At 34.7% G+C, this 13,274-nt stretch overlaps 1 protein-coding gene across 16 annotated transcripts in view; it reads left to right on the top strand.

Annotated features, from left to right (window-relative positions):
- Positions 1–13,274, top strand: part of lpp (LIM domain containing preferred translocation partner in lipoma) — a 482,039-nt gene that overhangs the window by 163,038 nt on the left and 305,727 nt on the right. For 15 of the 16 annotated variants that reach the window (XR_015492875.1, XM_087256062.1, XM_087256064.1 and 12 more), the window contains 1 exon segment: positions 1,104–1,153. The exons of the other annotated variant lie outside the window; for it this stretch is intronic. The gene's annotated coding sequence lies outside the window, so the exon portion shown is untranslated. 16 annotated transcript variants of the gene reach the window in all.

A 13,274-nucleotide genomic window follows, 5' to 3' on the forward strand; every position in this document is an offset into this window, starting at 1 on the left:
ATCCAAACACACGTCCTATTCTTATGCCCCATATGGTCCAAAACCCGACAGGTTGACAAATGTAAACTTTTGTTTATTAAAACAAATATGAATATGCATATAATACTAATAATAACATTATTCAAATGTAAATTGTCATGAATGAACTGGAAAAAGCAATATAAGCATGGACCTGCATAGACGCAAAACTAACGCACTTTGTGCTGGACTTCAGACAAGCGTTCAGTTGGTCAATGGCGCAGTCTATTTAAGTTTCTCAAAATATCAACATGCCAACAATGTGCCTTAACACACCTCCTTTTTAGACCAGAACACTCATGAGTCCACAAAGTGGCGCAAATGGATTTGCTATTTAAACAACGTGTCGCAAGACATGAATATTAGGATTGCGCTGGTCTGAAAATAGTAACAAATCATGTCTTGCTACTTATTGTCCTGGGTGTATGATAGGGCTAGTGGCATAGCGCAAAATGTGGGGGCCCCCCTGATCATGCATCCACTACGTTACTGGATAGAGCCTTAAGTGTTTGAAGTAAAATCTCTTTTCCTATTTTTTTAACTTCCTATTTAAAAATGTTGTAATTTAGAGCCTTTAAAGAAATAATGTTATTATTGTCATGTCATGTTAGCAATTTAAAAAAATACACACGCATAACAAAAGTGTCAACTTCTATATTTGTATTTGGTTGAATAACAACAACATTTATACTCAACAAATTAAAATATTATTTGATTCTTACCAGTTGTCATTTAATAATGCTCTAAATATTAATAATTTTATATATATATATATATATATATATATATATATATATATATATATATATATATATATATATATATATATATATATATATATATATATATTATTATTTTTTTCTCAGTACCTTTTTGAAACAATATAAATAGTAACATTTAACTCAAACCCATACTTAGTAAATTTAGAAAAACAGAATTGTAACAGTGGTACCTTATTTTTTTTCATAGCTGTATACATGTGTCTATATTAATATAAACAGAATAAATTAATGTAATTATAATTGCTATGCCAAGACAAGGTTCTCATACATCTCTCTTTCTCTCTCTCTCTCTCTCTCATTCAGGTCTGTGATCAGCTGGTGATTCATTTTTACATCTGAAAAAAAATTGCAAGGTAAATTTGAAATATTACTTCTTTGTTTTGCTTTTCCCATAATTTCAAATCTTCTTAATCCACTCCTTTACATCTCTCACAACTGTCTGTGTCAGTTTGTTACATCAATATAGCAACATGACGTTCACAGCAACAGTCAATCAGAACATATCTGACATTTAACACGTAGGTAATTTTGAACCAATGAGATTCTCAGTGGGTGGGGCTACCAGTCGTTATGATGTAGAACAGACACCAGATGCAAGTTTTTTTAGAGAATATTTTTCATATTGCTTTATCCATGTGTTTTTTTTTCTCTCTCTCTTTCCGAGGTTTAAAAGTGGTTTGAGCTATGCTTACCAGTTTGTTTTATTCTTTTACATAACTTTGGGCTGCTTTACATTTAGCACACTTAAATAGCTGCCTCAGCGCACTCCTGACGTAAAGAGAAAGAGAGCGGGAGGGAAACTTACATAAGCTGACCTGAGTGTCAGAGAGGCCAGCGGCAGGACACAATGTCATCTGTGTGATGTAAGGCCTTTCTCAGTGCCTTTCCCTTCATAAAACAAACTCACTTTGGCTCAATTAACCCAGGAGATCAGAAAACCGCAGAACATGAACAGAACATTGAGTTACGTAACAATCACATACTTGCAGATCGCCACCCGAATGCCCTTTCACTTCTTTCAAAGAAAGCTGTGTTTTCATGGCAGACATTAAAAAGGTGCGCATGCATGAAAATGAATGGATATTAGGACAGCTGTGAAGTGGACATAAGTTTAAAATCAGTAATACAATGTCAAAACTGGCTAAACGTGGAAGAATTAATTTACTCCAGGCCGACTAATTATTAGAAAGTAATACACAACCCCAATGTTTTAAAGCACTGTGACGTTTTTTAACATAACTTTTCTAAAAATTCTGCTGTTTGTTAATTATTAAAACAAAAATGTATTGGTCATCTTTTCTGTCTCGTATGCATCTCATCCCAAATCTCTATTGCAATTCTGAAAGTGAGCAATTAGCATTGCTGCTGTGAACTTATTTATGCACTTTTAAAGGAGTGGTCCACTACGAAATCATATTTTAAACTGTTGCTGATGTGTAATGTAGCATAGTGGACATAAACAACATCTCTGAATGTAATATGCTCAGTTCAATGGAAGGGTGGCATTGCATTTTACAGAGTTAGCTTAGCAAAACCTACAGCAAACAAATCTGGGACTACAAAAAAATACATCTGGGTAAATGAGATCATAAATGGATACGCGCATTCACCACACGCACACATCCTGCGCAGTAAGGGTGCATGGCCAGATGTGCTTTAATGTTATAGATAAGAAAGCTTATCTTAGCTAAAATGCTGTCCAATTGCTGCTATTTCCACATAACTTCTTCTGTTTCTGTATTTGGGCTTCCAAAGGACACAATACAAAGAGAAAAGTACTTACAAATTAATTTAAATTACGTTCCATAGAAATATATATATATATACACACACACACACACACACACACACATATATAGTTACCCTTTGACAAAGGACAGCTTTAAGAATCTCTCCCAGTTCAGTGCAGGATTCAGCTAACAACTCCTGTGGATTGTGAGTCTCCTGTTTTTTTTTTTTTTAATTGGCAGTTACATGCATAGCTTCTAGGATCACCGTTAATAGTATGCTGTAGCAAGGACAACAACAAGGATGTAAATAAGGATGGGAAATGCTTTTGACACCACTAACAATTTAGGTACAAATACAAAAACCACAATCTTTAGCACCGCTGCAGTGTCTCTCTATGCAAACGTTCCATGCGTACTGCATCTCAAATAATATATGTGAATGTTTCATATTGGGCGAGGCAGTGGCGCAGTAGGTAGTGCTGTCGCCTCACAGCAAGAAGGTCGCTGGGTCGCTGGTTTGAACCTCAGCTCAGTTGGCGTTTCTGTGTGGAGTTTGCATGTTCTCCCTGCCTTCGTGTGGGTTACCTCCGGGTGCTCCAGTTTCCCCCACAGTCTAAAGACATGCGGTACAGGTGAATTGGGTAGGCTAAATTGTCCGTAGTGTATGAGTGTGTGTGTGAATGTGTGTGTGGATGTTTCCCAGAGATGGGTTGCGGCTGGAAGGGCATCCGCTGTGTAAAAACTTGCTGGATAAGTTGGCGGTTCATTCCGCTGTGGCGACCCCGGATAAATAAAAGGACTAAGCCGACAAAAAAATGAATAAATAAATGAATGAGTGAATGTTTCATATTACTTAGACATTCATTCATTCATTTTCTTGTCGGCTTAGTGCCTTTATTAATCCGGGGTCGCCACAGCGGAATGAAACGGCAACTTGTCCAGCAAGCTTTTTACGCAGCGGATGCCCTTTTCGCAGTGGATGCCCATCTCTGGGAAACATCCACATACACTCATACACTATGGACAATTTAGCCTACTCAGAATTTACATTCGATTCAAAATGTACAGAAATATCATTATGTCACTTCAGTATTTATATTATAGTATTTAACTGCTACCATGATTCACTAATTATTAGGTTTTGTAATGCTTTTCATTCATCAATCCATCAATCAAGCAATCAAGAGCTCAGAAATATAGTTACATTATGCACAATCTACGTTTTATTGAATGTTCTATATTCTTGATTCAAAGAGTTTTGGTTGTCATTACAAATTTCACTCAAATATCACTTTTTATCACAATTTTCATCACACTAACTATTAGCTAAAGTTAAAGTTATGTAAGTTAAAACTCTTCCATACCCTCACTGCACACCATCAATATGCAGCATGCACTGCACTTTAACCAATCCATACTTGAAACAATACTGCCTACAACTATGTGGACACCTATTCATTGTACATATCGCTGTCAATTTCACATTGTCGTTGTATTTGCACTGTCTGTTTTTGCACTGTCTATATTTTGTCATTGTATTTTGTACTGTCTGGAGCCAGCACCTAAGCTTTTCACTCATCATGACACACGTGCTGCTAATGATGTGACAATAAAAGTGATTTGATTTGATTTAAAATTATAGCTCCTGTAAGAAACGCAAGAGAATTGGACGTTTTAAAGATTTCAGAGATTTCAAATGTTCTAATTTTATTAAAAGCATTAATACTTGAGCATTCTTTGAGCTGCAAAGCTGTTTAAATAATTTTACAGTAATTCTAGGCCCTATACTGTCATGGCAACATCCATGCCACATCATTTTACCGAAAAGGCTAGTAAGCTATTTTTTTTACACAAAACAACCCCCAAAAATATACTTTAGGTCAAGATGCTGTATTTTAGACTTCAAAACATTGAATACAAACTTACATAAAAATCAAATACTTTCAAAAATGACTTCCATTTATAAGCGTCTCCCTGAAGAACTGGCAGTTAATGATTGTACTGAACACTAAAACTCATTGTCATACTTCACACTTGTTCACGAAATAGAGCCTATAAGTTAATTTTAGATTTGCATGAAGACTCACTCTCTCAGATGTGATTGTCACTTCTCATTGTGTGTTTCATATCAGTGTGTTATGATGTTATGAAACATATGCCAGTTATAGTGGAGTCGCAGCGAGATCTCCGAGGGCAGGCGCCTCCATTACACTAAATGAATTTGTTTTCGCATGTACTGATAGCACTAAACGCTTCTCACCTCCTAATTGATTTTCTCATTCATCTCCGGGGAATGTTGTTCACAGTCATGGATGCTTCTGAAGGAGCCACGTTTCAAACAAGCAGCAGTGCGGACAATCCACCCCCCTCTCCACCCGAAACTAAGACGTTGCCCTCAGAACTAATAATGGGTTTTAGCGCATGCTTCTCCGATTGATCTGCTAAAACTATAAGTGCAAGCAGAACAAATCCCTGTAATGATTGCCTCAGGAGGGGAGCCAGTGCTGCACTAAGAGTGTGTGTGTCTCTGTGTGTGTGTGTGTGCTCAAAGCGCCACTCGCACAAATTATCTCCCCACTGTACATCTCCTTACAAACCACTTCTCCGAATCATTCCATCAGCTATTCTCTCCTCTCTCAAGTCCTGTGCAGTTGGAAGGCCAATACTCTTGAGATGTGAAGTTAGCGTTGTCATTAAACAGAAACTTACAGTTAAACGTTTACAAATACACTCGAAAAAGATTTTTCTAACTACTTATATGAAATTAACTGAATGAAAAAGGGATTCTTGAGTTTTTTGGCAGATAACTTAATTGTTTTATATTCAATCCACTTAAATTTGTAAAAACAATTAAGCTAACTTTATCAATTTGTGTTGGGACAAAATAACAAAATTGTATGGATTATAACAGTGCATTATAACAGTGTAGATCAAGGGTGCCCAATCTCGTCATGTCAAGTCGATGTTTTGCAGATTTTAGCTCCAACTTGCCTCAAAACACCTTCACGGATGTTTCTAGAAAGCCTTGTAAGAACTTGATTAGCTAGCCCAGGTGTGTCTGATTGGTGATGGAACTAAACTTTGCAGGACACCGGCCCACCAGTTTGGGCACCTCTGGTGTGGTACTATTCACCTTATTTGCTGCATATGAGCGGGTGCAGCCATTTGAATCATTTTAGCTCGAGACTTTAGGTCTCATTGACTATCATTCTTTTTTAGAAACAGCTTTTTTTGCAGCTTGATGTTGCAAACTGATATTTTCTTATTATATGATTCTACTTTGTCTGTATGATCATGTATAATCAAGTAGTTTGACCGTTTTCTGCCGTTTATTATCCTTAGTCATTTCTCTCATAGGCAGCTTAATCGGAAGTTCTAAAACAATCGCAAAAAAACGAGCACACTTCCGCATTGAAGAATAAAGTCAATAAGCTACAGTCTATAAAACATTTTAACATGTTATTTATATGTAGATAAAGGATATAAAAACAACACTTCTAATAGAACTCAACCAGGCCATAGTAAATGGTAGAAAGTATTACAATTCTGAATTTTGTAAGAAAACCTGATGGCTACAAGATTTCAGGGCTAGTTTAGAAACGGCTGATATAGAGAATAACTCCATTTAGACTGAACTTTGTGCTGTGTAACTTTGCTGATTTTTTTTCTCATATTTATACTGTAAGTTGCAACATTTTTCATTGAAGATGTAAAAATAGCAGGGTTTAGCTCATTTAAACTTACATATTTGTTTGTTGCTTTGATCTAACAAGTGAGAACAAAATTAAACATATTACTGTACATTCTGACTGTATAATAATCATCTTGATCTAGTGAAGTTATTTACTTTTTCCTGGTGGTCTTCAGATGAGTCAGCATTTTGTCTTTTTCGGTAATCCAGAATGTCATAATATAGAAGGGAATGGCTTGATACCTTTGTGTCACCAAGTAAACGGTCAGAAATAAAGGTACACAATTTGTCACGGTGGTACCTTTTCAAAACATACACTTTTGTAACTAAATGGTCCTTATTAATAGTGTATGCTATTTCAGTTGATGCAGTTGATTCTGCTCCTCCTGTCCAACAATAACAAGATATTTTTTATTCCTTTGTTGCTATCAATAAAAACATTTGAAAGGTTCAGATGCAAAAAACATCTTGAATTTTCTTCTACGATGAGCATGTTTCTTAGCCTCTTATGTTTTTGTTCTGTTATTTTATCTTACAAGCGATAAAAATAACCTGTTATTTGCCATAAAAGTGAAATTACTGATTCAAGACATAGAAGCCTGACAAAATTATAATTTTAAAAGAAAACAAAATACATCATTAGAATATTAAGTATAAGACCATGGTCCACAAAGACATTTTGTAAATTTCTGACTGTAAATATATTAAAACATAATTTTTAATTAGTCATTTTCATTGCTAAGAACTTTTAAACTTTAAACTTTTAAAGGGCACATATTTTACCCTATTTTCAAGATTGAAGATAAGTCTTTTGTGTCTCCAGAATGTGTCTGTAAAGTTTCAGCTCAAAACACCCATCAGGTTATTTATTATACACTTTAGAACGTTAGAATTTTCTGCGCTTAACACTATGTAGCTGTTTTGTGGCCTGTGCCTTTAATGCTGTTTCTCCTCACCCACCGTTCCCACATGCCTGTCAGAGAGTGTGCCTAAATCTCCGCTTCAGGTGCGTCAGCACAGTGACAGACATGAAGGAAGTAGATCTTATTCAACGATTGAGAGTAATACTACAGTAAGACTTTTCCCAATGATTATTTAATGTATTTGTTGTGGAGTTAATACTTTTCTGCAACAAGTTAAACACATTGTTACGAAGTTCTCGAATGCAGACACACACACACACAGTGCGCGTCTTTAACTTTGCACTGTTTTTGCACGGCAAATGTGACAGGATACACGTTAATATCCACTGCTGTATGGATTTTTGCTATATTAATGTACAAAATACACCCGATTTAATATCCACAAATCATTTTCTTTTATAATTGTACTGACACGCAGCTGTGGTGTTAAAATAAAGACGGTAAAATTGCTGTAATTGATTACAAACATGCACTGTTTTAAAAACGTGTCAAACTTGTCAAACTCATTCTTGATCACATTTGATAATGACTGATGATCACAGTGAGCTGAACAGATCTTTTAATCCCAGTTGCTTTGCGCACGCCCTGTTTTGTTGGTATGATTATACTCATTACTTCAGAGACAAAATGGGAGGGATTTGGATCCTATTTTAACAACAGGAAATTTAAAAAAAAGAGACTAATTGGGTTTTTATCACCCCCATATGACTGTGGACACACTATACCTACAAACAGTTTTGTCCCAACAGATAAAAAAAGATGATTTTTATCATAGGTGAACTTTAAACTTTTTTTGTTTGTTTGTTTTTCTAGGATTTATATTTTTCTGAACTCTCAGATTCCAGATATTGTCATATATTGTCCTGTCCTAATAAACTATATATCAGTGGAAAGCTTATTCATTCAGCTTTCAGATGTTGTATAAATCTCAATTACAAAACATTAACCCTTATGACAGGTTTTCTGGTCCATTGTCACATTTCAATACTGCTATCAAGAGTTGAAATAATCCATTTTCAATCTGAAGAGCTCTTTTTTTTTTACAGAGTGCATAAGTGACAAGAAACAATATTAAGAACGAGTAGGAACAGGATTGTAAATAGCAGACGGCTGTAAAATGTGTCAGACTCTAAAAATGTGTTGACCACCATGAGGCCTGGATTCTGTTTTCCAAAATACATTCGTTAAGAGTATTTCAAAACATTTCCAAAACGCTACTTCTCACTTGAATTAACGTTGACTTTCCAGTAAGACCCTATTAAGCGATCTAGTAGTAGTTCCCCCCTTGTGTGCTTCGATACTGTCGGAAACATGCTCTTGTCAAGCAGAAGTGAGGGATCAGTTGTACGTGTTCATGTGTGCGTGAGTTTGAGAGCTGACACATGCCCAGCGGTGTTTGTTTTGCAGGGCATGACTTGACCGCTGCTTGGAATTCAGAGAGATGAGCTTCAGGGTCTCTGTCATATTATTCCTGTATCAAGGCTCTCAGCTTGCAGCTACATATTTCTGTATTTCTGTTTTTTGTTGGGCTTCAAAGCTCCATGTACATGGCACTGGCAAAATGCTGATCATTTAAAATAGTTTAACTATTTTAGTTAGGGGGGGGGTCCTTGATATATTTATTTGTAAAAATGGTTCTCACTGTTCAGACCTTTGATGATTGGGTTTGGTGTGCTCTACTTTTTAGCACTGCACAATTTGCCACATTTTTTATTTTATTTTTGTTTTGTATTTATAATAATAATAATAATAATAATAATAATAATAATAATAAGTTAAGGTGGCAGCGCGGTGACGTAGTGAAAAGGGGTCCGTTCTTCGTACGTGGATTACTCAGTTAGCTGGATTTGGATGTTGACGATTTGACACGATCCAGGATCGTTTCGTTCTTCAAAGCTGATCAGAGAGTTGTTGTCATAGCAACATTTCTGCTAGCTTAAACCTGATCGGGAGCAGGCTTAGTTCAAGCAAAGATAATACAGAAAGTATGTTCTGAATTCTGATATTTTCTTACAGTTGTAGTTATATACACTTGGGAAAATGGTACATATTTTTTAACTATATATATATATATATATATATATATATATATATATATATATATATATATATATATATATATATATATATATATATATAAAGTTATAGTCATTAATAAAATAAATTAAGTTATACATATTAATAAAACGTATGCAATCTGCACCCTCGAAATGAAAGTACAAAGATTGCCAACTGGTGGTGCAAAGAGAAAACTTATTGATATGAACTTTTTAGATCGCTTTAGTACAAATTGTGTATAATAGAAATGCACAATATGTGACTTTTTTAAAGCAATAATACATTTCAGCAATCATAAACATGTTTTGATAGTTAATATGCCGGTGATTTGATGCTTCACAAAAGTTGCAGACACCTTTACCAATGTGAAATTTTTTTTGTAAACAACCAGTTATTCTTTACACCGATTAAAAAACGGCTACTATAATAAAGAAAATATTTTCTAAATGTGGAACTAAATACATTGATTTGCATTGAAATACATGATGAATACTCTTGAAGCATGAAAGTGTAAAGCCTGCAGCTCACAACAAATGTGGAAGGTTATTGCGTGTCATATTTAACAAGCCGTTTACTGCTAATTTGATGTAATTTTGCTCACATGGATAATTGAATATTAATCAGATGATGTCATTACGCTGCTGTGCCGTCAGCCAATCGTTGCATTGCTGATCATGATTTCGAAAATCGATAGATCTGTCCTTCACAACACACGCAGCGATCTCAGATCAGTTTATCCAGACATTCTAATCTCATTCACGAACTCGTTTGAAGAACCAAATTAGCGAGAGATCAGTTATCAAGATTAAAAGATCCGGGATCTGCCAAATAATCTTAGATCATTTAAGCGAGGTACGAAGAACGGACCCAAGGTCGCTGGTTCAAGCCTCGGCTGGGCAGTTGGCATTTCTGTGTGAAGTTTGCATGGTCTTTGCATGTTACATAAGTAAAGGTTTAGTAAGTGAATGTTTATTTATTTATCATCTTTCACAGACATTAAGTCACAAAGTGCTTCACAATAAAAATAAAACAGGTAAAAGAAAACATCAATAAAAGAAAACATATTAAAACAAGTTAAAAATGCTGACCATGCAGAGCTCCATATGTAATAGACCCTTTTCACATTTTTGGGTTTCTCAGTAGCAAAAGTTGTCATAGCTGGGTAAACTTAGAGCACAGTGAATGGGAGAGTACAACAAATAATTTGTTTACAATCATGTTTGCTGAAATAATAAAAGAAAAATTTCATGATGGTGTTGTAAAGACTTTCAGAAAAAAGAAAAATCTATGTGAGACTGATGACAGCAGCCAGAGGAGAGAATAATGTTAAACTTACTCAGCCCCATAGACGCTGCATTATGATATAAAACATTCATATATGCATATAAATGTTGATTTTTAGGGATTTAAGATTAAGATGACTGCTAAACACATCTTAACAGTCTTGTGAAAAGTATCCATTACCAGAATCTTAAAATTTACTGTAAAACTAATAGGAATCCACTGAAGAGCCTTAAGCACAGGAGTAATGTGCAACCTCCTACACTCTCAAAAAATAAAGATACAGAATCTGTCACTGGGGCGGCACATTTTTAAAAGGTACATTTTTGTTCCTTAAAGGTACATATTAATGCATAGAAAGCACATCACAGTACCTCATTTCAGTACCTTAAAAGTACAAAAGTGAACCTTAAATGTACAAAAGTGTACACTAAAAGTACTAATGTCCACCTATATGGTACAAAAGTGTACATTTTGAAAAGGTACGACCCCAGTGACAGATTTTGTACCTTTATTTCTGAGTACTAGTGTACTAGTGTTAGTTAAAAGCCTTGTATAGCTGCATTCTGCACAACTTGCAATCAGTAAAAATAACAATAAAAATAATAATGATAATGATTATAATAATAATTATAAAAAATAACAATAAGTTAGACCTAACTGAAGAATTTACTGCACTTTTATACATTTTTTATAACTTTATAACTTTATAACACAAAAAGTGAGTAAGCATGTTCTGTTGCCTTACTTGTTTTAAGGAATTTGTCGCTTCAAAACAATGGCTTTACACACTTTTTAAATAAAAGTAACACATAAAAAAACTTCTTAATAGATTGGCTAGTTTTCTCTTTTAAAACATTTAAGAATTTTGATAGAGTTAAGAATTGTGAATATAATGTTTTGAATAGAATAAGAATTGTGAATATAATTATTAGAATGCCACACACTTATAATTTATTTGAATGCTACATGGATCAAAGGAATGAAAACATTTTTTATTATTATTTTTTTTTACTTTCAACTACAATTTTTTTTAACTATACATATTTACATATTTTTTTTTGTTTGAAAAACAAAACAGATCAGTAAAAACTGGACCATGCTTCAGGTTTTAACATTTTAACATCAGCAAATAAAGAAGAAATTAACAAGAAATGAAGACACACATAAACACTGTACCTCTAATTATTGTACTGACGATGTTTTCTTTGGTATCAAAAATTGTATTCAGTATTCTCTATTTTTTAAGGTATCATGAATCGTATCAAAGTTAGAAATTCCACTACTGGGATGACACTGAAATAGACACTGAAATGTTGTATTAACTATGTATGATGAGACATCCCTTGTCTCTATCCCTTTAACCCCTTTCACACAGTGATACTGGTAAATATCTGGAAAATTACAACTTTATGGGTAACTTGAAAAAAGCACTGTTCACACAGGCAAGGATATTCAGGAGTTTTTTCCGGAAATGACCATTCATAAATCCATTCCAAAATACCGTTAAATTCTGACATTATTAACCAGAAATGAGCTTAAAATGGCTGTACTTGTATTTGTAAAAGTAATAGGGATCCAGCTTGATGGTTTCACTTTTATTTAAAGCTTTAGCATTCATGTAGCTTATCCCAAAGACATACAAAAAGGCAGATGTGCGAACCGCAGCTAAATGTTTAAACATTTGACTACATTACAAATTCTGTGGATGGATGAGTATTGTGAACTTCGATGTAAACATATGGAGGAACACTTTCACATGTCAAGATGTACATAATGTGTGTGTGTGTGCTGGTGCTCCTCAGAGCACTCCTGCACTTTACGTGCACACGCGTCAAGCAGAGCTTGAAGGTAAACAAACAACGGTTTATCATAAGCATGTTATCGATAATTTTTTCCACAGTTGGCATTAAGAAGGAACATAGAAACATTATCTAACCAGCAATTAGCAGCTAAATGTGTCTGGAAAAGTATCCTAAGGCTTTTATTTTAAACAGCCCGTATGTGAATACGTCTGAATGTTCTGATTGGCTGGTGTAGACGTCTCAAAGGCTGCACACTTCAAAGCCTGATATAAAATTAGCCTGAAACTAAATCAAGTGTTCTAAAACAGCAGTTTGTTTTAATGATTCCGAGTGACCCTTTTTAAACTGATTAGTGAGGACAGGTTATTTGTTCAGCATTCACCACGCTTCATTCATTTATCAACTGATTGAGTAAAACCCCTGGCTTTTAATACCAATTGCCAGGGTTAAATGAAGCATGCTAGATGAGATCCTCATGACACACTCACCCGTTTGGAGAGATGAGACGGTCCCCAGACACCTATTCACTCAACAACCTGACTGCACTTGAAAGCCAACCGTTCCTATTGCTCTCTTTCCATAACTGTCATCCATACCGTCAGAGCATGTGTTTGCATATAAAAACAACAGCATTATGTGCAGACATATGTATGCTGATGTTTATCTTTGAACTCCCTTTGAAAACATGCCATTATATTGGGTTATTTTTAGCACCGCTACAGATGCAGAGACATGTTTCTGTCTTATTTAGTCTGTCTGTTTAATGTACAGTGTGATATTTTATATCAGTTTTTTTTTTTTTTAAGAAAACCATAATGCATTTTACAATAACACTCTCATGAAGATAAAGGTTCCCTAGTTATCAATAAGATTAAAATTGCAGCATTTATTTAAAGGTGTCATATAATGAAAATCTTGATATACAATAAACAAAGCTGAATAAGCTTTCAGTATGCATACAGCATTTGAGTGGATGAGATAACAAT

Source organism: Danio rerio, chromosome 6 (assembly GCF_052040795.2).
Source record: "Danio rerio strain M-AB ecotype USA chromosome 6, GRCz13ab, whole genome shotgun sequence".
In the NCBI taxonomy this organism is placed as follows: domain Eukaryota; kingdom Metazoa; phylum Chordata; class Actinopteri; order Cypriniformes; family Danionidae; genus Danio; species Danio rerio.